A 26,528-nucleotide genomic window follows, 5' to 3' on the forward strand; every position below is an offset into this window, starting at 1 on the left:
CCGATTCATTTGGTTTTGAAAGAAAGGTGATACAATTATCTACGTCAATAGTTCTTTGTGTACTGGTTTCAGGAGAGCGGAGGACTCTGGCAGCCCCTTCTAGCTGCTAACCCACGGTTTTCATTTTGCAGGCAGAGCTCTACAGAGGGCAGGTTGCGCCTGTAGCTGCCGCCATTCGAAAAAGTAGTACCTATGTGTCATTTTAAGGGCTTTACTATGGGAACTAATGTTTATACTAAAACATAGTCTTTTTTTATTACTAGTCAATGCTTAATTTGAGCTGGTGGTTGCCGGTGGGGGCCATTGGCACACATTTTTGTGGACCGGTACTTATTTCACAAAATATTTACCGAGTGCAGGAGTAGGAAAAAGAGACATCGGAAAGATGGAGGAAGAGAAAGATTGCATACCCGTCACAAAGGGAGAAAGTAGGAACCTGAAAGAGAGAGAACAGTGCCAGGGACTGTCTGGTGGTGGATTAAAGACTACCAGCCAGATGCATCAACCTAAAAACCGGTCGCAAACGGGCAGATTATGATAATCTGCCCCTTTGCAACCGGTATTTTTGCATGTGGGATGCATCATCCCAAATGCAAAAATCGCAATTAAGGAATCTCTAAATTGAGATTCCTTAAATTGCGATTGCATTTAAGGAATCCCAAATTGAGATTCCTTAAATGCAATGCATCAAACAAAAAAAATTAGCGATTTCGCAAATAGGAGTAGCAAATTACCATGAAGTTGAACTTCATGGTAATTTGCAAAAACATTGAAAAATGCACTAAAGTGCATTTTTCAAAGTTCCATTTTACACACACACATGCCCTTAGTGTGTGTGCAAGATGTACCCATATGCAGATTTCAGGGGTGCAACAGGGTGACCCCTGCACCCTTGAAATTGCATTCTCCATTTGCGATTCGCAAATAGAGAATGTCTTCCCATTCATTCCTATGGGCCTTTAGGCCCATAGGAATGAATGGGGAGGTATTCCTTAATTGCGATTCGTGATTTGCGAGTCGCAATTAAGGAAAGTGTAGGAATCGCTATTTTGATAGCGATTCCTACATGCATAGGCTTTTGCGATTCCTAAATAGCGATTCCTTAAATACCGCTATTTAGGGATCGCTATTCCAGAGAAGTGTGGCTCAGTGGTTAGAGGCGGCAGACCCGGAAGCTGAGATCGGCCGTGGACCAGGGTTCGATTCCCTGCCTCGGGGGGGTCTCGGGCTCTAAAATTCCACGGACTCGATAATTCTCGCTCCGGTGCCTACTCGACTCACGGGGTCACACTCTGCGACTCTGGGCAATAGCTTGCTTAATCTCCACTACGGCCCCTCGCGGTGGGATGCCTGGCTTTCACCTTGTGGATACCCTGCCGGGGTATCTCACAGGGGAATACCAGGACGGGTTCCCTAAGCAAGCGCTTAGATAGCGTGTCGGTGATTTGCGCTATATAAATACATGTACATTTACATTTACATCTGTTGATGCATCTGGCTGTTAGAGCCTTGGTATTTATTTGGTGCTCGACATTTCCTTGTACCAACCGCCGGCTGCTGAGACAGCCTCAGGCACGGGAACTTGTTCTTTCACAAATTAAGTACTGGGGGGCAGATTTATGATGGGAATGCGCCACGTTTGCGTCACGCAACTGCGGCGTAAACGTGGCGCATCCCTACGACCCATTTACAATGTGACGCATCTAGGCAGATGCGTCACGTTGTAAAGCCCTGCGCCACTTGTGGGCGTTCCGACGCAGGCTGGGCGTTCCGGGGCAGGTGCGCCTCGCAAAAGTGGCTGAGTGAAATTTATAAGATTTCACTCAGTCACTTTCAGGCCAATGCTGTGTTAAAACCCTGAGCCTGCTTGAAGCAGGCATAGGTCTTGACGCAGCATTGTATAGATGGGGCACCCCCGAGCATTGCTGGAGCTGCGTCGCGCTTGCGACGCAACTCCAGCAATGCGCCACCTTTACGGCACAGATGCGTCACGCATCTGTGCCGTTTTTGCCCCATGGTGTGCCGCATTGTAAATGCGGCGCACCATGGGTGGCGGAGCAGCGGCGCAAAATAACTGGCGCATCCCTGGCGATGCGCCAGTTATCATAAATCTGCCCCTGAATTCAGGGTCTGCTTTTTCCACCAAGAACTACCAAATTTACCTGTAGATTTACAGCAGGTGATGAAAAACATTACTAAAGGTGAAAATGTCAATCTGCAAAGTAGAATGTATCATTAAAAACGCTTGTGTACATAATAAAAACCAGATGACTTTGCCGTCAACTGCTTTACATTTTTTCCGTGGTTAATGTAATTAGAAGTATGTTGGAAGCAATATCCAATATGCGATTTAATTCTAGTAAACATTATTATTTGGAAGGGCAAGTAGTTAGCATGTCTTTGTTTTTTAAAGTAATTTAGCTTCGCAACCACTGTGATAGTTAATATTGCCAAAAACATAATTTGTTCAATTGTTCATATTGAAAATATGTACTCTTTAATACACCAATTTCACCACTAGATGGTAGCATATGAGGCATTTTAATGAATTATCGCTACATCACATTCTTGGCAAAGAGAATGCTGACAATGATGTTCTGTTACTTTCAGAAAGCGAGTGTTTTGTGCGTCTGATATGTTGCTAAGATACTTTGTTTGACTGTTTTGAACGTGAGAGTTATCGTGAGAAAAACTTTTCATTTGACAAATCTAAACACTTATTTTCTGCTAAACTTTGGGCGTTACTTTAGGAACAATATTGAACAGTTTTAATGAAAGTCTGCATACATCTACCCTCATGATTTTCTACATGAAACGAAAAATAAATGATGTGTTGATAAAGCATGTTTTTTACTGGCATGTTTGGGGACCGAGAAACTGGCCCCAACAGGTCTGATGCAGGAACAACTTTACTGCTACAAAGCCGGTGCAGCTGACTTTGTGAATAAAAAGTCAGAATTTGCATTGCCCAAAATTGCGTTGCGATTCACACTGGACATTGACAATTGCACTCACTGCAAGCGCTCGGATCCTTGAGGAGTCACAAGGTGGTGGAAGTGAAAGGGTAGTCTTCTCTCCTTGCAAATTGCACTGGAATGCGCAAGGGGGCCTGTTTAGTGTACAGTATCTTGTAACCAACGCCAAATGTTGCTTTGTTTCGAATTTCTTAGGATTTTGTTTCAAAAGCGAGTCACAATTAATTCATAGTATCCTAGTGCGTGTCTTAGCTAGGATATTCTCCTGCCTAATAACTGAAAAGTACTCTATCCCCTTAGAGCATGATCACAACTTAAAATGGCAGCCAGGCTGAAAAAGATCACACAGGCAAGGAATCGCATATACACGACAGAGAAGCTAGACTTAAAATCAGTCTCTTCAAAATCTTGCAAGAATGTCATTGGTTCCCTTAAACATAATGCAATAATACATTATTGCCAGTAGCTCTATGCTGGTGAAGCCAACAACCTGGAGCAGAAATCTCACACAGGTTATGGTACTGCATTAAACTACAATCATTCAGGCAGCAGGTATGGCATACCAACTCAAACCAAGAGTGATTTAAAATGTGTCCTTTCACTGGATCTAGCAATACTCCATGACACTCTAGAAATACCAAAAATGAGAATCAACACAGAAGACTGACTCAATGAACAACAACAGATATATGACTTAATTTGAGGTCCTTTTATTACACCGCTAATGAGACAACTGCACATAATCATTTTACTGTTGTAGTGTAGTTCCTATTATCCCAATAGGCTCTGCGCATTGGAATAATACCTCCAATAGTATAGACCTAGACCAGACGTTAACTAGGTCTTCTACTGTCGATATTAGACATTGGCCCACATGCATCATTGTGACATTTTGCACTTCCTAATTTGCGAAAAATAAGGAATCGCAAATTAAGAAGTGCAAAATGCTATGCATCATTATTTTCGGTATTCATTTGTGATTCGGTAAAAATCGCAATTTTTACCGAATCCCAAATGAATACCGAATTCTTAAGTTAATTTTCGCAATTCCCATTGATTCCTATGGGCCAAAAGGCCCATAGGAGTCAATGGGAAGGCATTAGCAAATTGCGAGTGGCACTTTGAAAATTTCATGGGTGCGGGGGGGGTCCAAAGGACCCCCCCCTGCACCCCTGAAATGTATTTTTCTTGCTTGATGCACGTGGGCCTTAAAGTTTTGGGTTTGCCAGCTAGCTCAGAGTTCACTAGAAACTTTCTCGAATAGGCAAGGAGGAGTTGAACCTCCCTGGATAGACAAGAAGGGATTTAGTTTCTGACAACCATAGAACATGACAACTTTGCTCTCCCCTAATCAAGAGTGTATCTCTAGAGTCGTGTGAAAACAAAAGACAACTTATTTTACTCAGTCAGTACGTGCATTCTTAGTTTCACCAGTTTGTAGAGAAAAGGAAGAGACGGGCGTGTTCAATAAAAGATGTTGTTTATTGATCAGTCTCTTTTCTCGTACAAGAGAAATGGATCGATATTATCGCAATACTTATGGTTAAGTAAAGTGCATACAATAAAAGCAGAATTATGAAATAATACTGTAAAAGCATTGATATGGTTTCTAAGCCATATGCTATTTAAAATGGATAAAATATATACATACACATATACATTCGACTAATCGTACTCAACTGGTGCTTCTAACCACGCCTACCCCGGTGTACCTGACCTAAGCCTAATACGTGGGCTGGAGTAGAAAGTAGCAGTTTGAGTTAAGTTTGTTTTGCCAAGTGACTGACTCAAGAATTCTCTGCAAGGGGTTATTCAGTTCCGTACCTGAGATCTAGGATGGTTGAGGGATGGTATCTCTTGTCTGTGGTCTCGATATTCCAAGCTGCCTGCAAGGGCTGCTCGGAAGCGCCGGAGCTGGATTTCTCGGCAGGAGAAAGGCAGCGTCTCGTTCTCAGCGCGTCAGGAAGGCGGGGCAGCGCCAGTGGGCTTCGCTCTCTGCTGGGCTTCGGCATGTCTTGCTGCTCCGATCTCGTCACCACCGCGTGTGTTTGCTTAAGGCAATGTCGGTAATATTTATACCTGTAAGGTGCCGAGATTGACGTAAGGATGGACATAGATACGTCAATAAGGATGTCATACGAGCTGGTCGTTAGCACATTCTTTTACTGAAGTTCTTTGAGAAATCAAAACAATGGCCGCAGGGATTTTCCCAGGTTGTCATAGGTTTGATTTGTTTTGAGAACTCCGTATGCCTTATCAGGGGCTGGAGGAATATTGCTTGCCTAATTAGATGGCAAGCGTTATGACCTAATCAGATAACGCGCTCCTGTGCCGTGGTCTGGCTTAATCAGATAACGGTTTCTGCATCATGGGATGGCTGCTAGTTAATTTGTTAACCAGAATAGGGTCACGAATAGGGGGATCGATACAGAACCTATAGGAATACATCACACCCACTCCACGCTAACTATGGCCATATTTTCGAATCTAGGCATAGTAAAACATACTGTAGAGTATCGTGTATACCTTACCACCCCAAAATACACATAATGCATTTTGAAATTATGTAACATACGGGAAAAAAATAGTCACATGTACTATATGCACTCAAGCAGTAGAATAATGCTAAAATAATCACGCATATGTATACATTATTAGTAATTGAATATGAGAATTACACATGAAATGGCTCTTAATACAGAAGAAAAGTTCGAGACCACTTCATCACAGTTCAAAAATATTTATGAACATACCAGCGGGCAGCTAATGTCTATGAAGTTTCTAAAAATAGAAATTAGTTCTCTAAGAATAGTTCTTACTTTAAGCAGAAGATAAGTGTCCCGAATAAATTATAAAAATATTTTGGGGCTGCTAAAAAAATTGCTGTCCGTGAACTGGAGGAAAAATTGTTCTTGCTACTTTATTATTAAAGTTGAAGGCCAAATTCAAGGTGTCGGGAAAGCCGTGTGCTAGCTTGCTCAAGAGTCGTTATTTCTGCTCTGGTGAGAACATCATATCATTGAGACTGCCGAAAAAGCTGTCAACACCTTCCTGTGAGAGTTCCACTAACTCGGAATAAGATGTAACCATGCATTCATGTGCATGATTGTCTCCATTGACGTTTTGATTAGTATTGCTGACAGAAGGTCGTACCTGATCGATGCTGCTTTCATCTTGAACTTCACTACCCCTCAATCGTAGTGGTGAAGTTTCCACGAATGCCGTCATCAGGATTGGCAGCCGTTGAGGGCAGCACAATGCATGAGCCGTTACCGGACCCAACAATGTTTCTGCATCCATTGGCGCATCCGATTGTAGCGTCAGACAGGTGTCCAACATGCATTCTTCTCCGCACAGCATGCGCCTTAATACAGGTAAAACACATCTTTGCCATATCGGTCGAAATGAAAGAAACCAAGTCATGTTCAGGTCTCTAAGCCGGGTTAGTCCCAGGATTTTTGATATCCGGTCCCGGTATCCAATGGCTCGGATTGTTTCTTCCCTTGTCGCAGGTGTTTTGTCTGTGACATGGTTTGCCATAACGAAATATAAGGACCAAGAATAGGATTCCTGCAATTAGTCCCAAAATGAGGGGAACTCCTCCAAAAATCGAATGGACGAGGTCTGGAAAAATACCCAGTATGGCTTTGAATGGTGTTAATGCCCCTGAAAACAATGTCTTAAATAAATTTGAAACTCCACTGGTATCAGAAATATTTAAGATTTCATTCAGGATTTCTGCGAAATGTATGGGGGAATCAGTTGATAACAATGAGTGAATCTCTGCAGTCGTCCTTGCGACTAGGAGATCATATGTTTCTTTTGATGACGTGAGCCTGGTCGGCGTCTGAAGAAGCACTGTTTTCATTCTGCTTAAAGTATCTACTCAAATAGAAGTAATTTTCAAGTTAGGCCATGTCCTTGCCTCCCTGTCTGGAAAGGAGCTGGGGAACAATAAGCGTCCACAGCACATGACCTTCGCAGTCGTACTTATGAGATAAGGAACCCCGGGCTGTAGACTACAACATCTGCGATCCACAATTAGGATGTAACTCCCGTTATAGAGTCTTTTAAAGAATGGTTCTATCTGTGATGCAGGTGTGCCTAGCTGGTGACATGAAAGGTTATTTGAGTTCCCTTCACAGGCTCCATGCAAACTAATTCCATTACACAGAAGTGCACCGCTTAGTGACATTGCACAATTATTGCCACTAAGAAACACTTTCTGTCCTTTATTACTGACACATGCATGTGAATAGGGCAAGTTCCATGTTGACTTAATGTACCCTTTTCCTAATTTTTCGTACATGCCAGCCTGTATATATTTTTGGCAGTATTGAAACCTGAAAGCAGATATCGGACTATTAATTATCCCATGTATTATCCATTGAATGACAGGTCGTTCTGACATTGTCAATGGTAATCTCACGAGTTTCTCAATGCTCAGGATTGTATAATCAGCACCCTTTTGTGCCATACTGATTTGTTTATCAGTAAGGTTAAAGATATTGAATAGTGACGTTGTGTTGATTAAACGCCAAGGCACATAGCCTGAACGCAGATTTTGTAACGTCCATCCAAGCTGTACAATAGAACGCAATTGCGACTGGCCGTGTTGTAACAACAGTAAGTCTTGCGATATTATGTCGATTGCTGAAGACACAATGCTGTTCAATGAAAAAATTCTGGAGGACAGAGTCATTAACCCATTGTCCACTACAGAAAGCGATTTTTCCAAATTAATACGGTCAATTTCCCGTATACTTTCTGCTGTCTCAATTTGAGTTATCTTCCAGGCCTCGTTGTAAGCTGCATATATAGAGGCTGCTATGAAGCGTTTTTGACGCTGTTTGCGCGGTCCCTTAATGAAATCACGCAAGTCAGCACCATCAGTAAGTGAAGTTAGGTGTTGCTTAATTTCTGTCAGTGTGGAAGTTTGTAGCCATTGAAGGCAGAGTTTGCCCACACTGTAGGTGGTGATTATCCCTGGGTGTTGTCTTTGGGAATATCTAGGGTCTGGCCTGGTCAATGTGAACCCCTGTGTTTTGTTCAGGAATCTGTCTTGACAGTTATTAGTATCTGTGGGCCAGATTAACCATTGTTTCCAATCAGGATTTGTTCTGTTTTGGTTTAATACATAGTTTACGTCTATCTCTTCATCTGCAGAGCTATTGCTGTTCATTGTTGGTTTTGGAATAGACGGTTTATTTAAGTCTTTGATTTTGGCTAATCCAAGACAGGTAGTTTGTTGAATAGTGTCATTCAAGAATATAATTTGTTCTGGGATCATGCAGGCTCTAAACAATGATTCTACACCCTGAACTTGCCATTCTCTTGTACCCCAAACACTTTTCACTTCCACATTTTTGTCCCAATAATCAAAACCAAATGTATTCATTTGTTCAAAAAATGAGTCCGAATATATCAATTTTGTGTTTGTAAGCATGGTTTTTGTTCCTGTCTTATTTGACAATTTAAAATAAAATGTTTCAGCTTTACTTGTATTGAACCCTGAAAAATATGAATATTTGTCATAAAAGGTTCTTGAGCTTCCTTTTGGAGGGGTTGCACAATGTTCCCATTGATTATAATTTAAAACATTTCTAGGTTGTGCAGATTTATGTAGAAAATGGTTACCATAGTGGTTGTAGCAGTACATATTATCATAATTAGACGAACCCTGCAAATAATCATGTTTGGTAAATTTAGCAGACATCACTAGGTCAGACATCATGTCATTAATACTTTCAAAGTCCCAATCATCAGCAAATGAGTTTGGTTTTACAAAGTCACTCAACGAGATCTTGATTTGGTGTGGATATTTGAGGATTTCAACCGGACCATAAATTTCATAGTCAGTATTGTCCCATGCTACCCCACCCGGTATAGGATTGGCTGTGAAGTTGACTGAAGAAAGTTCTCTTTTCTCGACGTGTGAAGATGTGTGTGGCTTGAGGATCAAGTTGATTTTCTGGCTTGCTGTGTCCATTTTTGCATATTTTCCCTCAATGAAGCGTCCCAAGCATAGTACCATGATGAGCCAAAGTATGAGGATAAATACACCAAAGGACACCCAAAATTCAATCCATGGAGAAATCAGATAGGTTTCTTTCAGTTGTTTCAAAAGTTCCTTAGCTTTGTCTTTAAGGGTTTTTGTTGATGGCTGTGTCTTTGATTCACTGAGGTCTTCAGAGGAATCATTGAAGTTTATGAAGTAGCCGGATGCTGTTCTATCAATTGTTCCAATTGTTTCAGGATTACTGTTTCTTGCATATTCATTTGTTACTTCATTGTAGGTTGGTGTGTCTCTACTAAACGTTTTTATTTGGGTTTTCAGAGGTGTGAGTTCCATTGCATTGTTGCATAGTCCTTGTTGTTGTTCTGTAGGCGTTTCGAATGTGATTAGCCTTTTAGTTAGCACCTCTGTACTTGTAGCAAACCTCGGTGTTCTACTACTTATCGGGAGTCCACTTGGCCTACTGTTTGTTATCGGCCACATGATTGTGGTTTTACCAGGTCGATGGATACAACTCGGTTCTCCTTTTTACCAGCAAGCGGCGGTAGTACAACTGATCTTGTCCCGTTGATGGACAAGACAGGAACTGCTTTTCTGTAAGAAGGCCCAAATTCCTTCTTTACCGCGATCTTTTCTCTGACTAGATCCCCGATTTTTGGAATCCAGGCAGGTCTTGCAGGGACAGGTGGTGTTTCTTCAGTGGTTGTTGGCTGTTGTTTCAACTTTATGTTACTCAGGTCTTTTCTTGTTTCGATTAAGTCCTGCAAAATAGCCAAACGATCTTTGATATCAAAGCTTTTTTCTTTCACCACTGAAGTCTGACTGTCAAGATCTAAGACTAACATCCTAGTCCCAAACAATAATTCGTACGAACTGAATCCCTTCAGAGAATTTCTTGGCAGGTTGTTTAGACTACGTTGGACACTTATTAGATGTTTGACCCACCCAGCTCCCGAACCTAATACCTTTGCTGTTATAGATTGCTTTATGTCACGGTTTTTTCTTTCAACAATTCCGTTTCCCTCGGGATGAAATGGACAAGAATACCGCAATGCAATGCCCATGCTGGTCATGGCCTCCTTATAAGCTCTAGAGCTAAAAGCAGGACCCTGGTCAGAATGCAGCATGCCAATTGCGTATGTGCCGATAAAGACTCGCAAATCTTTTATAACAGTTCTGGCGTCAGCCGATCGCTGGGGCCACATCCATATGAATCTCGTGCATGAATCCACCGCAACCAAGATATATTTATAGTTACCATCCCTTTGTATGGGACCACAGTGGTCCAGGTAAACACAGGCTAATGGTTTATCCGAGATTAGAAGGGGCGTCTGTGCTGGTCGTCTCACTGTTGATACTTTAATTTTTTGACATATTTCACATTCTAGAACATAGTTCCTGGTTTGTCTTCTCATTTGTGGCCACCAGTATCTCTGTTTTAATAACGATACGGTGGCTGAGACGCCAGCATGTACAGAAGCAAGCCCTTCGTGTGCCGCTATGATGAGTCCTAACCTATGCTCCATGTTTGGAATTACTCTATCCCCCACTCCAGGGATTCGAGCAAATGGAACATTATTCGCATCAGTTATGTATGAGTACTTTACTGGAAAGCCTTTCGGGAGTGTTTCTATCGCATCTTTTACTGTAGCGCTGACAGCTTGTAATATATCGCTGTCTATTTTTGTTTTTGACCGGGTGATGGCAGCTACGGAAGCCGTTTGCACAGCTGCCTTTGCGGCCTCATCAGCCAATGAATTCCCTGCAACGTGAACGCCATCACGTTGATGACTCAGTGTATGTATCACGTGAGTCTTTGGTAGTTCCTTTTGTAAAAGAACTACTTGTTCCCAAAGCATTTTATGCTTGATTGTGCCTCCTTTTGCATCCTTAAAACCATTCTGAAGCCAGATCTGTAAGTATTCATTGTAAGACTAAACGCAATAATACGAATCACACACTATGAGTGTGGGGAATTCCCGATCGGTATTTTCAAGCGCCATCTTGAATGCCAGTAGTTCTGCTCGCTGAGCTGTACAATCTCCTAGAGATTGTGTTTTAGTGACCGCTGGTTTGAATTTCCCATCGTGCCAGCGACCTTTTACAATCGCACACGCAGCACTGTAAGCTTGTTTACCCCCTACTGCGGGTTGTGCTGATCCGTCTGTATATATTATACAGCCGTAATGTTCTAGAGGCAGAATTTCGGTCGGCGGCGGACATTCGAATTCATATTGGAGAAACTCTTGTGTTTTTAAGTTAGGATCAAATTCGTATGCCACGTCTGTTGCAGCAAGAGAATGAGCCCATTGTATCCATCTCGGATGGAGCGCTTTAGCATTCGGTATGCTTGCTTTTGTTACAGCCTCTAGGGCTGGTATCGGTGTAACGATTATTATTTGTTTACCTTGTGACAGGGCTCGTTCTTTTGCTATAGCTGTCTGTGTTGCAGTAAGAATTTTTTCCGTTGGGCTAAATTTCATTTCAGCTTTAGTGTACAAGTGTGATTTGAATGCAATTGGTACCTTTTCTCCCTCGTTAGAGGTCAGGTAAGTGAATCCGCATCTTCCTGGGATGACTCGAATCACAAGGTTGCGTGTGTTATCACGTGTTTCTAATTTTGTTTTAATTAACATATCTGTTTGTAAGGATCTCAGAATTTCTGTGTGTATTTGAGTCCAATTGGTTTTTTTTTAAATCTGGTTTTATTAGATCATAAAGGGGTTTGACCCTTTCTGCGTAATTTGCAATGTATGTTCTTCCGAAATTTAGGAAGCCTAGAATTGACTGTAGGTTTTTTAGTGTTCTAGGTGCTTGGAGTACGGCACATTTCTCTAGGAAATTGTCAGCCAGGCTTTTGCCTTCACTTGATAATTCATATCCTAAGAACAGGACTGTTAGATGGGCAATTCTAGATTTTTTAAAGTTGAATTTGTAACCCTCTGCTGCGAACCCAAGTATTATGGTGTTCACTCTCTTCAAGTGAGTATCCAAGTCATCATCTGTTAGGTATATGTCATCGACATAAGATAATGCTTCGTCATCATATGTTTGTAGTAACTCTGTTACTCTCGCTGAGAATAATCCTGGGCTGTTCTTGTACCCCTGGGGTAACCGACAGAATTCCTTTTGAGCGCCATTTATTGAGAACGCTGACAAGTATCTGCTCTCTGGTGCTATGTTTTGACAAAAGAATCCATTAGAGATGTCTAATGTTGTTTTATATTTTTTGCGCACTATGTTATTCATTAGTGCAGCACTATGCGAGTTTTGCACTGCAAAAGTTTTGCAACATGAGTTAAGGTGTCTGTAATCCAAAACTAGACGATATGAATTGTCTGGTTTGGAGACAGGAAACAAAGGGTTGTTCATTTGTGAGGTGCAAGTTTCAATCACCCCCTGGTATTCTAGTTGATCTAGAATTTCTTTTACCTGTTTTTTAGCTTCTTGCTTGATCGGATACTGCCTTTGTGCAGTAGGTTGTGATTTTAACTGGATTTTGTGTGGAGGAGATTCCTCATCCCATCCCACATGATTTTTATATAAAGCAGGAGCTTGAGCTACTGCCCACTTTCTTGCAAGTGTATATTTTTTATGAATTGGAATATGATTTGAGAAGGCATGCATAATTATTTCTTCGCCATGTGGGCACTCCCTGACAAACTCTGGTGGCCAATCTTTTTCAGCTAGAAGGATGTCATAGCCCTTGGAGAGATTATCCCAAAAAAGGCCCCTTATTTTTCTAGTCTTATCCCCTTCTATACGTAAAGTTATTTCATATATTTTGTGAGGTTTGCTAACTCTGGTGTCTGCAGTTTCCACTCGAATGTATTCATTCGTGTCCACTGTCTCCAGATGATTCATAAGGACTTTGCGTGCTATGCTCACTTCTGCTGCGCTGTCTAGCATTGTCTGAGCCCACTCTCCGTTTTTCAGCTGTGTCCTCAGTATTCTCGGCATTGTTGAATACTTTAATACTGGCTACCTTCTTCTTTGGAAACTGTAAATTTTTATTTGGATGAGCAGGTTCCTTGTCTTTGGACTTGACGTGCCCTTCCCTGGGTTCCGATCGTCCTCTTCTTTCCGATTTCTGCGAGGAAGTCTGAAAAGATTGAGAGGGACGTGTATCAAAATCTTGATATCTTTATGTTATCCCTATTTCTAAGGTTGTATCTTTTCACAGAGGGCTCCCTTTGGGGAGACTTGGGTCCTTGGTCCGGAGATCTTTCTCTCCGCCGAGGAGACCTTCCTCTGGACTGGAATCTTTTTTCTTTTGGATTGGATTGTTTGTTTCCATCCCAGTTCTTCTTTTGACTGTTTAGATTATTTTTAATAAATATTTTTTCAGGACTTTCAATTAGTTGGGGCTTCACTGGTATTCCACCCAAACTATCTCTACCTAGTTCTTCATAGGATTTTTCTATAATTCTGGCAATTTCAGCTGGTTGGTCTGCTATATCTGTCTCTTTTAACCTCTGGCGGATCGCCACATTCGCTGCTTCTCCTTTTATGTTGGCTAGTAATATTGCCGAGACCTGCTTGAAGTCTTTTAGTAATTTCATACCGAGAGTTAAAGCGGGTTCTGGACCGTATTCGTCTTGAATTTGTTTTAGCACATCTGGTATTACTGACATGGATGGAACTCCATGTGTTTTTGTGTAAATGGAAGCAAAGACTGTACCCCAAGTGTCACAGTCCTCCACGTGTGGTGCGATTCCCATTGGAAGACAGATAGTCAGAATCCTGTGTTTTTCTACCAGGGTGGTATCTGGAAATACCGCCTCTATTTGGGTGATTTTTTGTGCTAACCAGAATGGTATTTGTTCCCGTTTAGCTGGTACTTTACCTAGGCAGGACTGTATGTTCTGTGGTGTAATTTTATTTGTGTTCCCCTGATGAGGGGTCAGCTGTGGAATTTTAATTGCTGGTTGGATTGTTGAAGTCCGCATTACATATTGGACTAATTGTCTATATATTTTGATTAATTGTTTTAGTTGTACTAAAAGTTCTGGTGCAGGCATTTCTTCAATGTCTGGATGTGGTGTGTATCCGGCTAGGACCGGCCACGTTGCTCCTGGTCTACCTAGTGGACCGAGCCTGGTGATGTGTTTGTTGTGTTTTAGGGCGCCATTAAACAAGAGCAGGTTCTCTTGAAATTTTAGTGGTACTTCCACCTCCTCGAAAGGAGTGTACTCATTAGGAGGTTCCTCTATTTTATAATAGTGGAAGTCCTTTGTTACAGCATTTGCTGCTGGAAAGTTTATCCATGAATAGAATACCTATGTCTGCCGATATTCGTGTGCCTCTATTACGAATATGACTGTACCACCTCTTGGTGTCAGTCCATTTTCTATAAGTTTTAACGTTATAGATCTTCTTATGTTGACCGGGATGAGTTTTATATCCGGGTCATTTTCCTGCAGAGTATTATCAGCTTCTATTAGTTCAGCTGCTAATCTAACTCTCTCTCTTTCATCATCACTTTCTGACATTTTACTGTCAGGAAGGTTATTCTGTTTGTTTGCAGATCAGGTTTCTTATGGAAACAAAGATTAGATGCACAATGTTTTGGAACAGTGTATCCTACAACGTTGATTGAACCAAGAACCATACATAGGAGTTCCCTCCTGCGAGGTTTGGCGGATTTTACCTCTCACCCACTCCAGACGTCTTTGGAGTATTATGGGAAAAAAGGGTCTGAGTGAAAGAGCACGACTGAGTTACTCTAAAGTCTTTCGTTAGTTTTATCGCCTTTTCAAACGTTGGGCGCCATGTAGTGTAGTTCCTATTATCCCAATAGGCTCTGCGCATTGGAATAATACCTCCAATAGTATAGACCTAGACCAGACGTTAACTAGGTCTTCTACTGTCGATATTAGACTTAAAGTTTTGGGTTTGCCAGCTAGCTCAGAGTTCACTAGAAACTTTCTCGAATAGGCAAGGAGGAGTTGAACCTCCCTGGATAGACAAGAAGGGATTTAGTTTCTGACAACCATAGAACATGACAACTTTGCTCTCCCCTAATCAAGAGTGTATCTCTAGAGTCGTGTGAAAACAAAAGACAACTTATTTTACTCAGTCAGTACGTGCATTCTTAGTTTCACCAGTTTGTAGAGAAAAGAAAGAGACGGGCGTGTTCAATAAAAGATGCAGTTTTTTCTCGTACAAGAGAAATGGATCGATATTATCGCAATACTTATGGTTAAGTAAAGTGCATACAATAAAAGCAGAATTATGAAATAATACTGTAAAAGCATTGATATGGTTTCTAAGCCATATGCTATTTAAAATGGATAAAATATATACATACACATATACATTCGACTAATCGTACTCAACTGGTGCTTCTAACCACGCCTACCCCGGTGTACCTGACCTAAGCCTAATACGTGGGCTGGAGTAGAAAGTAGCAGTTTGAGTTAAGTTTGTTTTGCCAAGTGACTGACTCAAGAATTCTCTGCAAGGGGTTATTCAGTTCCGTACCTGAGATCTAGGATGGTTGAGGGATGGTATCTCTCGTCTGTGGTCTCGATATTCCAAGCTGCCTGCAAGGGCTGCTCGGAAGCGCCGGAGCTGGATTTCTCGGCAGGAGAAAGGCAGCGTCTCGTTCTCAGCGCGTCAGGAAGGCGGGGCAGCGCCAGTGGGCTTCGCTCTCTGCTGGGCTTCGGCAAGTCTTGCTGCTCCGATCTCGTCACCACCGCGTGTGTTTGCTTAAGGCAATGTCGGTAATATTTATACCTGTAAGGTGCCGAGATTGGGATGGACATAGATACGTCAATAAGGATGTCATACGAGCTGGTCGTTAGCACATTCTTTTACTGAAGTTCTTTGAGAAATCAAAACAATGGCCGCAGGGATTTTCCCAGGTTGTCATAGGTTTGATTTGTTTTGAGAACTCCGTATGCCTTATCAGGGGCTGGAGGAATATTGCTTGCCTAATTAGATGGCAAGCGTTATGACCTAATCAGATAACGCGCTCCTGTGCCGTGGTCTGGCTTAATCAGATGACGGTTTCTGCATCATGGGATGGCTGCTAGTTAATTTGTTAACCAGAATAGGGTCAGGAATAGGGGGATCGATACAGAACCTATAGGAATACATCACACTGTTGAGTCATCTTGATGGTATGTACACACTTGCATCAAGTCTCTGAGACATGATTGTAATGAAACAAAATAGGCCTTTGAGTCCTTCATTAATGTTTTCTATTAAGGTGGTACGTTTGCCTGAGCATCATTTATCATTTCTCTGATAAAGTTTAGCTCTATTGCTCTTGAAATTCCTTCCTACCTTCCCCCCTTACCATTCATATCTTTCCCACTCTTGTCTTCTACCAACCTCACTTAACACCTTACACAGAGATCACTGATAGAGCTCATTTATGGTAGTTAACTACATTTTAAGATATGATTATCCCATATTCAATAGAAGATTATATCTCTGACTGGATTAGAAAGCTCTCTCTTCACTCTCTGATAGAAATACATGAGATAACTGATGGGTCTGACTAATTTATGAGTTCTGCATTTAATATTTGAATAGGTTATATGTTGTAACTCTGTAAAACCAAATACTAATAATAGAATAAAAGAAAATCATTGTAAGAGTATTGTCTGATAAAAGTATTGTGTTCTTACAAACATATTGCACCGTTGGAGTTAATAACATAAAACCTACACCCAATAGGACAATATGTTTGTAAACTATATTTAGGAAACAATGTTTATATCAGACAATAATTCTCTATACAATATATTGGTGTATAACACCACTGGTAGCACTCATTAATGGTGGCAATTCCTGACAGATTGTTGGCGTTGATGGCATCATGGAGCCTATCCCAGTATAATGATGGCCCGGGAATATTGGTAATAATTATGATACATTATGGTCCTCTATGGCGTCCTTGTTAGTACAGACCTGACATTATGATGGTGATTTTTGGAATATTTTGGACATATCTTGGCACATTAGTGCCCATTTATGTAATGCTTATCTTGGCATAATAGTGGTAATTCTTGGCACTGTGGAAGATAGCATACTGATGTCCACCCCTGATACAATGCTCACCATAGCTTAGTGGTTGCAACTTTTGGTGCCTTGAGGACATACAGAGCATTATGGTGCACACTGCCCACATTTGGAACAATGTTGACCATGATATAAGCAGCAAAACACACAAGATGATGGACGGAATGCTGCACAATGGCAAAACATTCACCCCCAGTCACAGATCTGAGTTTAATCCATTGATATTTTGCTCATCAAACCACCCCAGTTCAGACATAGCCATATGCACATCAGTCTTGACCCTGTGCCTCATGGGAACAGTCCAACCCGAACTGCCAAGCCATGTCTTCCCTGGACCGGAATCAAGCATCCTAGGAGCCGTTTCTGGCTATCAGCCGTCTTCAGCCAGGATAGCTTGACTCCAGTGGCGTAGTGAGCAAGGGACCCACGTCTGGGCATACCCTTCCCACATAGGGTGAACAGCAAAACACACAAGATGATGGACAACATGTTGCACAATGGCAAACCATTCACCCCCAGTCACAGATCTGAGTTAAATCCATCGTTATATTGCTCACCAAGCCACCCCAGTTCAGACATGGCCATATGCAAATCATCCTTGACCCTGTGCCTCATAGGAACCGTCCAGCCGGAACTGCCAAGCCATGTCTTCCCTGGACCGGAATCAAGCATCCTAGGACCGGTTTCTGGCTATCAGCCGTCTTCAGCCAGGATAGCTTGACCCCAGTGGCGTAGTGAGCAAGGGACCCACGTCTGGGCATACCCTTCCCACATAGGGTGAACAGCAAAACACACCAGATGATGGACAACATGTTGCACAATGGCAAAACATTCACCCCCAGTCACAGATCTGAGTTAAATCCATCGTTATTTTGCTCACCAAGCCACCCCAGTTCAGACATGGCCATATGCACATCATCCTTGACCCTGTGCCTCATAGGAACAGTCCAGCCCGAACTGCCAAGCCATGTCTTCCCTGGACCGGAATCAAGCATCCTAGGACCGGTTTCTGGCTATCAGCCGTCTTCAGCCAGGATAGCTTGACTCCAGTGGCGTAGTGAGCAAGGGACCCACGTCTGGGCATACCCTTCCCACATAAGGTGAACAGCAAAACACTCAAGATGATGGACGGAATGTTGCACAATGGCAAAACATTCACCCCAGTCACAGATCTGAGTTTAATCCATCGTTATTTTGCTCACCAAGCCACCCCAGTTCAGACATGGCCATATACAAATCAGTCTTGACCCTGTGCCTCATGGGAACAGTCCAGCCCGAACTGCCAAGCCATGTCTTCCCTGGACCGGAATCAAGCATCTGAGGACCGGTTTCTGGCTATCAGCCGTCTTCAGCCAGGATAGCTTGACCATGATATAATGAGGCAGGGCTTAGCAAATTGTTGGCATTCATTGCTTGATTATGCCAGGTTGTATATTGCTGCTCCTTAAATACTACTTGTGATTTCAGGCATATTGCTAACATCCCTGGCATGGAGGCTCCCACTTCTGATATTTTGTTGGTCCAAGCATTAGGATGGTAATTCTTGGCATATTTTAGGTATCCATTGGATGAGATGTTGATACATGTTAGTGGAAGGCAGGACATATCCATATATGGTAGTAATACACGTAAGGACATGTTTTTCTCTAAAAACTAAACTTTGGTATAGCAAATCAGAATGTGTATTTTTTGGTGTACTTATTAAGTATTAATTTCATTTTGGGGTATTTATTTATTCCTCAAAATGGATAATTTCATAGCAAAACTTGGTTATTTCATTAATCATAAGCTGACATTTGGAACAATGGACTAGATGTACCACCTGCGCCTCATCCCTGGTGGCCAGTGGTAGGCATTAGGTGTGTTTTCTGTTGTAGGCTTGTAATTAGTATTGGGCTCTACTTGCTTCTGTGACCATTTTCATTTCTCTACGTTGTAGGCATTGTAATTGTTTCTGTGCTCTATTTTCTTCTGTGACTGTTTTTTGCTTTGTATTGTATGAATTGTCTCATCTGTTTCTGTGACCGTTTTCTTCCCTTGTGCTCGCCGCCCTTTGCCCTCTCTCACCCTTTGCTGTCCCTTCTTCCCGCCGCTGCGTCCCCTGCGGCCCGACCCCCGCTCGCCCATTCGTCGTTCCCCCCTCCCAGCTGCTTCTCCCTCCCACCTCCCCTTCTTAAGGCGGCCCCTGTGCGGCAGTGAGAGTGACCCTTGACCCTGTTCCCAAGCAGGTCGCTCCCCACACCACGCAGCTCCACCTGACTGCGCCCGCGTCCCTGCCCAGCTGCCGCTGCTACTGAGGGATTTCGAGGCCCGCCTCCACCCGCAGGCTACCACCTGTGCCTCATCCCTGGTGGCAAGTGGTAGGCCTTAGGTTTGTTTTCTGTTGTAGGCTTGTAGTTAGTATTGTGCTCTACTTGCTTCTGTGACCGTATTTATTGCTTTACATTGTAGGCATTGTAATTGGTACTGTGCTCTATTTTCTTCTGTGACCGTTTTTTGCTTTGTATTGTATAAATTGTCTCATCTGTTTTTGTGACCGTTTTCTTCCCCTGTGCTTGCTGCCCTAGTGCCCTCTCTCACCCTTTGCCGACACTTCTTCCCGCCCCTGCGCCCCCGCCCCCGCTCGCCCATTCGTCATTCCCCCCTCCCAGCTGCTCCTCCCTCCCACCTCCCCTTCTAATGGCAGGCACTGCACCCAGCGCCAGAACCCCGAGCCCCTGCGAACGCCATGACGCCTGACTCCGCTACGATGCCAGCACCCTCCATGCACTCAACTCTGGACAAGAACACACCTGCTACCGGGTCACCCCTAAGTGCACCCAAGGACCTTCACCTGCCGGAACTGCAGCTTCACCAGCATCTGGCCCGCAAAACCACCAACCAGAGAACCCAACTACCTCAGGTGCATCCTCCTGACACCCGCTCCGCCCGCAAACACGCCGTTGAACTCTGGGACCTCCTCGATTCAACCTCCCCTGATGTCGCCTTCCTGACAGAGACCTGGCTGAACCCCGCCTCAGCACCCAACATCGCCAAAGCCATCCCGGAAGGCTACAAGATCACCCGCAGGGACCGCACCAACGGAGTAGGAGGAGGAATCGCTATTGTCCACAGGAACACTCTCAGAGTCTCGACCAACAACGACGACACCGTCCGCATCGCTGAACACCTGCACTTCCAGATCCACACTGACCACAACACCACCCTCAGAGTAATCAATCAATCAATCAATCATATAATTTGTAAAGCGTACTACTCACCCATGAGGGTCTCAGGGCGCTGGGGTGGGGAATGCTGCTACTGCTCGAAAAGCCAGGTCTTGAGGAGTTTTTGAAGGTCAGCAGGTCTTGGGTCTGCCGTAGGTGGATGGGGAAGGTGTTCCAGGTCTTTGCGGTGAGATGGGAGAACGATCTGCCGCTGAGGTCGCTCTTCGGAAGCAGGGGACTGTAGCGAGGGTGAGGTCGGCGGAGCGGAGCTGGCGGGTGGGGGTGTAGAAGCTGAGTCGTCTGTTGAGGTACGTTGGTCCGGTGTTGTGGAGTGCCTTTTGTGCGTGGGTGAGGAGCTTGAAGGTTATCCTCTTGTTGACCGGGAGCCAGTGCAGGTCTCTCAGGTGGGGTGTGATGTGGCTGCAGCGAGGGATGTCGAGGACCAGGCGTGGAGAGGCGTTCTGGATGCGTTGGAGCCGTCTCATGAGTTTGGCCGAGGCTCCTGCGTAGAGGGCGTTTCCTTAGTCCAACCTACTGCTGACCCAGGGCCTGGGTGACTGTTCTTCTCGTTTCAGTGGGGATCCACTTGTAGATCCTACGGAGCATGCGGAGGGTGTTGAAGCAGGAGGAGGAGACGGCGTTGACCTGTTTAGTCATGGAGAGGGTGGAGTCGAGGATGACCCCTAGGTTGCGTGCGTGGTCGGTGGGTGTTGGAGCGGTTCCCAGTGTGGTCGGCCACCAGGAGTCGTCCCAGGCCGAAGGGTTGGATCCGAGGATGAGGACCTCCGTCTTGTCCGAGTTCAGCTTCAGTAGGCTGTTCCTCATCCATTCAGCAACGGCCTTCATTCCTTCGTGAAGGTTGGTTTTGGCAGTGTGGGGGTCCTTGGTGAGGGAGAGTATCGGCTGGGTGTCATCGGCGTAGGAGAGGATGTTGAGGTCGTGCCAATGGGCGACGTGGGCGAGCGGTGCCATGTAGATGTTAAACAGAGTTGGGCTGAGGGATGAGCTCTGGGGTACGCCGCAGATGATCTCGGTGGCTTCTGAGTGGAAGGGGGAAGGCGGACGCTCTGTGTTCTGCCGGAGAGGAAGGAGGTGGTCCAGTCCAGGGCCTACTCTTGGATCCCAGCGTTGTGGAGGTGTGTTCGTAGTGTGTGGTGACAGACCGTGTCAAAGGCGGCTGACAGGTCCAGGAGGATGAGGGCCGCCGTTTCTCGGTTGTCCAGCAGAGACTTGATGTCATCGTGGCGGCAATGAGGGCAGTCTCGGTGCTGTGGTTGCTGCGGAACCCGGACTGGGAAGGGTCCAGGATGTTGTTCTCCTCGAGGTAGTGGGTCAGTTGTTCGTTGACGGTCTTCTTGATGACCTGTGCTGGGAACGGGAGCAGGGAGATGGGCCAGAAGTTCTTGAGGTCCTTGGGGTCCGCCTTGGGTTTCTTGAGTAAGGCGTTGATCTTGGCGTGCTTCCAGCTCTCCGGGAAGGTTGCTGTCTCAAAAGAGGTGTTGATGACTTTCCGGAGATGGGGTGCGATGGATGTGCTGGCTTTGTTGAAGATGTGGTGTGGGCATGGATCTGACGGAGATCCGAAGTGGATGGTGTTCATGGTTTTGATGGTGTCATCGTCGTTGATGTTGGTCCAGTAGAGCAGGCGGTTGGTGCGGATGGTGGTCATGGGGGCGGAGGTCTCAGTGGTTGTTGGGGCGGTAGTGGTGTTGAAACTGTCGTGGATGTCTGTGATCTTGGGATGGAAGAAGGTGGCCAGCGAGTCGCACAGGTCTTGCGAGGGTGGGACGTCGTTAGTGTTGGAGCTGGGGTTGGAGAGTTATTTCACGATGTTGAAGAGCTCTTTGATCTTGTGCGTGTTGTTGTCTAGGCGGTCTTTGAAGGAGGCCCTTTTGACGGATCTGATGAGGTGATGGTGTCTGCGGGTGGCATTCTTGTGGGCGGCGCGGCTGTCCGGTGTTCGTTCACGGAGCCAGATCTTCTCCAGCTTTCGGCAGGTTTGCTTGGAGGCCCGGAAGTCTTCAGTGAACCAGCTGGCTTTCTTGTTGGTATGATTGTTAGAGGGTTTCTTGATCGGGGGGAGGGTGTTGGCGCAGTCGTTGATCCACTGTCTGAGGTTGCGGGCGGTGGTGTCGGGGTCAGTATGGTCGGTGGGTGGGCTCCACACTGACCCCAACACCACCCTCAGAGTAACCCTCATCTACAGACCCCCCGGACACCGACCACAGTTCAGATACTCCTTTGAAGACTTCATCAGCACACACGCCCTTGCCTCCCCGGACTACATCCTCCTCGGGGAACTGAACTTCTACCTCGAGAACAGCAATGACACCAACTCCAACAACCTGATCGCCAACCTCGCCAACCTCGGACTCAGACAGCTCGTGACAACACCCACCCACCCCGCCGGCCACACGCTTTACCCCAACTTCTCCGCAAGCCCCCACATCTCCTTCAACCACACCACCGAACCCCACAGGACTGACCATCACTGCATCCATTTCACTTTCAGGAAGCCCACCGCACACCACCGCACCCTACAGATGCCTCGCCGCAGCTGGGGCAAAGTCACCGAAGACCATCTAACCACCACCCTCTCCCAGAGCCCACCCGCCGACCCCACCGACCAGGACGTCGCCGCCCGCAATCCCTGACAGTGGATCGATGACTGCGCCAACACCCTCGCCCCGCTCAAGAAACCCTCCAACAGCCACACCAGCAAGAAAGACACCTGGTTCACCGAAGACCTCCAGGCCTCCAAACGAACATGCCAAAAACTGGAGAAGAACTGGTTTTGAAAACGAACACCGGACAGCTACGCAACCCACAAGAACGCCACCAGAAGACACCATCCCTTCATTAGATCCGCCAAGAGGGCCTCATTCAAAGACTGCCTAGATAACAATGCACACAACAGCAAAGAGCTCTTCAACATCGTGAAGATACTCTCCAACCCCAGCTCCAACACCAATGACATCCCACCTTCGCAAGACCTCTGCAACTCGCTGACCACCTTCTTCCAGTGCAAGAATGCCGATATCCACGACAGCTTCAATGCTACGATTGCACCGACAACCACTGAGACCTCCGCCCCCATGACCACCACCCACATCAACCGCCTGCTCTCCTGGACCTGCATCAACAAGGAGGACACCAGCAAGATCATGAACACCATCCACTCCGGATCAACCTTAGACCCATGCTCACAACACATCTTCAACAAAGCCAGCGCAGCCAGCGCACCACATCTCTGGAGTAATCAACATCTCCTTCGAGAAAGCAACCTTCCCAGAAAGCTGGAAGCACGCTTAGATCAACACCCTACTCCATTCAATTCAATTCAAAGATACTTTATTTCAGTTTGATTCAACCATAAAAGTACACATGTCATAAAATACAGTAATTAAAAAGACATAATCACATTGTTAAAGTGCAAGTGCGATGATATAGTACCCTTTGTACATTAATTCATTAATGGTCTCATGCATTAATACAGTAACATTCATTGATCCAGGCAATTTCGCAGTCTAAGGGACAATTTTAAAAATTCAGTCACTTGAAGAATACTGTTGGTATGCAATAATTGTAAGTATAACAAGGCTGGTCGGATCTGTTTAAAATTAAGTTTCTTTAAAAGCACAGTCAAATAGCGTTTTCGCGGGTATTCATAAAAACCACATAAAAACATAAAATGCAGCATATCCTGTGGAGACTTTCCGTCGCAGCCACAGGGTGCTGGGGTTTTACTAAAAGAATCTTTCTTGGGTCTGATAAGCAGGTGATGAAACTGATGTAACCTGAACCTTGTTAGCAAAAACTTCTCGTGGGTGCTCAGTGTGCCAAGTAGGTAGGGTTCCATTGTTAAACAAGTTTTGACCATAACATATTTTCTTACACTTGTTTTCTGTAACTCTACCCCTTCCCTCTGGGTCTTCCTGTGCAGGAGAAAAGCTCGTTTAATTAGCTCAACATCCCCCTTAACAATTCTGTGTGGGTAATCAAATAGCTCTGGGCGACCCAGCCCAGAAAAGCAAGATTTCAGATATTTTAGCCAGGGAGTGCCCATTGCATTGTCTTGAGACAAAAAATCATTTACAATCAGATGTGTCAACAGAATATCTTGATTCAGCCACAGTTTTAGCCAGCAGGTCAGCGGGCGTAGGGAGCAGATATCGCTCAAATATTCCGCCCCCAACTCCTCGTGAACTGCAAAGCTAGACGTGCCGGCCGAGACACAAAGGAGGCGCTTCATAAAAGCATTTTCGGCAATCTGGAGTTGTTCGCCGGGAACATACCCCCATAGTTCACTACCATAGACTGCCGTTGCCACTGATTTTGCATCATAAAGTTTCATCATGGCATGGGTCGGTTTTTTCCCCAGTTTTGAAGCAAAGTTAAAAATGGAGGCATTGACCCTGGTCACATCACTTCTCTTTTTAGCAAGTTCGGGTCCCCAGGATAATTTGGAGTCAAAAAGAACACCCAAATATGAAAATGTATTTGACAATGGAATCACTACATTGTCTAGTTTAAATGTGTAGTTTCTTTTAGGGCGATTACCCACTTGCATGATGAATGATTTGGAGTTATTGACCAGTAGGTCTCTGTCTGTCATAAACAATTTAAAAGCGTTAAGCAAAGCTTGGAGACCTAACTTGGTTCTAGAGATTAAAACCGCATCATCTGCGTATAAAAGTACAGGAATACTCCGCCTGCCAACTCTAGGGCAGTCAGCTTTCACATCCTGCAAAACGCTGTCTAATTCATTTTTATAAAAATTAAAAAGAAAGGGGGCCAAGATACAGCCTTGGCGAACTCCCTTATCTATAATACAATTATCAGTTGTGCACAGATCTTGGGCGTACCTTACATTGGCACTAGTGCTGCTATGTAGATCCACCAAAAAGTTAACGATCCCACTGTCCACACCCTTCTCCCTCATGGACTGCCAGAGCTTTCCTCTGTTCACGCAGTCGAAAGCTGAGGTTAAGTGCATGAAGGCGAGATGGATAGTACCTTTTTGGGCAATGGTGTATTTATTGAGGATTAAGAAGAGATTTGATTCACTGCGTTATAGTTGATCTACCACTACAGAAGACGTACTGGGAGATGGACATGATGTTATTGTCCAAATTCCATTCGGACAGTCTCTGTAGTATAATTCTCCCCACTATTTTGACCATGGAGTTAATTAGAGAGATGGGTCTGTAACAGCGTGGGCTATCCCTATCCCCCTTCTTAAACACCGGGACGATGGTAGAAACCCCCCAAGACGGTGGACAGCCAGTTATGGCAGCCGCATTGATAACCGCCTCAAGAATCGGTGCCCAGAAATTCGGATCAGATTTATATAAATCAGGGGGAATCCCGTCCGGTCCGGGAGCTTTCCCAGCTGTAAGCCCCTCTATCCCAACCATATCCTCGCCTCTATCAAATCTTATGGGTCCACCCTCGTTATCGGGGAGGGGATTCCTATTGTTGTTCAACGTACAGCAATATAATTGCTTAAAATGAACTTCCCACTCCTCCTTTGTTATGACACTCTCCAGCCCTTCCCCTGGGTCCTGGGCCAGAAAAGGTTTCTTAATTTCCGCCCAGAATCTGGAGCTGTCGCTTAACGTATGGGGGTCCAGTATCTCATTCCAGGCTTCATTTCTTAGGAAATCTTTGCGTGTGGCAGTAATTAGTTTATACTCTTTGCGGCACCCTTGGACTGTTGGGGTGAGTATGAGAGGTACCCCTTAAACGGAAGTTAAGGGAATTAGGGATAACCAACCATAGATAAAGGAGAGATTCCCTTGAACTGGACTAAATAACACTAAAGCTAGAAAGTCAAAAACAATAACAAGATTCACGTGTATAAAAAGAATTCTTACAGTTTATTGGTAATAAAAATGTTTGTATTACCAATAAACTGTAAGAATTCTTTTTATACACGTGAATCTTGGTATTGTTTTTGACTTTCTAGCTTTAGTGTTATTTAGTCCAGTTCAAGGGAATCTCTCCTTTATCTACCCTTGGACTGTTTCCATAATTCTAGGTCTAGCTGCAAAGCAATTCTTAAATTGCGTGCAGCTTTTGAACAGTCCTGATTGAACCACCTAGGTCCCCCTCTCACGCTCTTCTTAGCTGGTGCTGTCAGCAGATTAGAAATTGTATCTGATAGACGAAGAAAAACGGCTAAAACCTGAGTTGGATTAGAGCCCTCAGCAATGCATTTAATAATATCATCACTGCAGGAGTCTTTGATGTTTTTGTATATGAGATCAGGGGTACACATGGACCATTTAAGGCGGTGTC

This window comes from Lissotriton helveticus, chromosome 1_1 (assembly GCF_964261635.1).
Source record: "Lissotriton helveticus chromosome 1_1, aLisHel1.1, whole genome shotgun sequence".
Taxonomy (NCBI): Eukaryota; Metazoa; Chordata; class Amphibia; order Caudata; family Salamandridae; genus Lissotriton; species Lissotriton helveticus.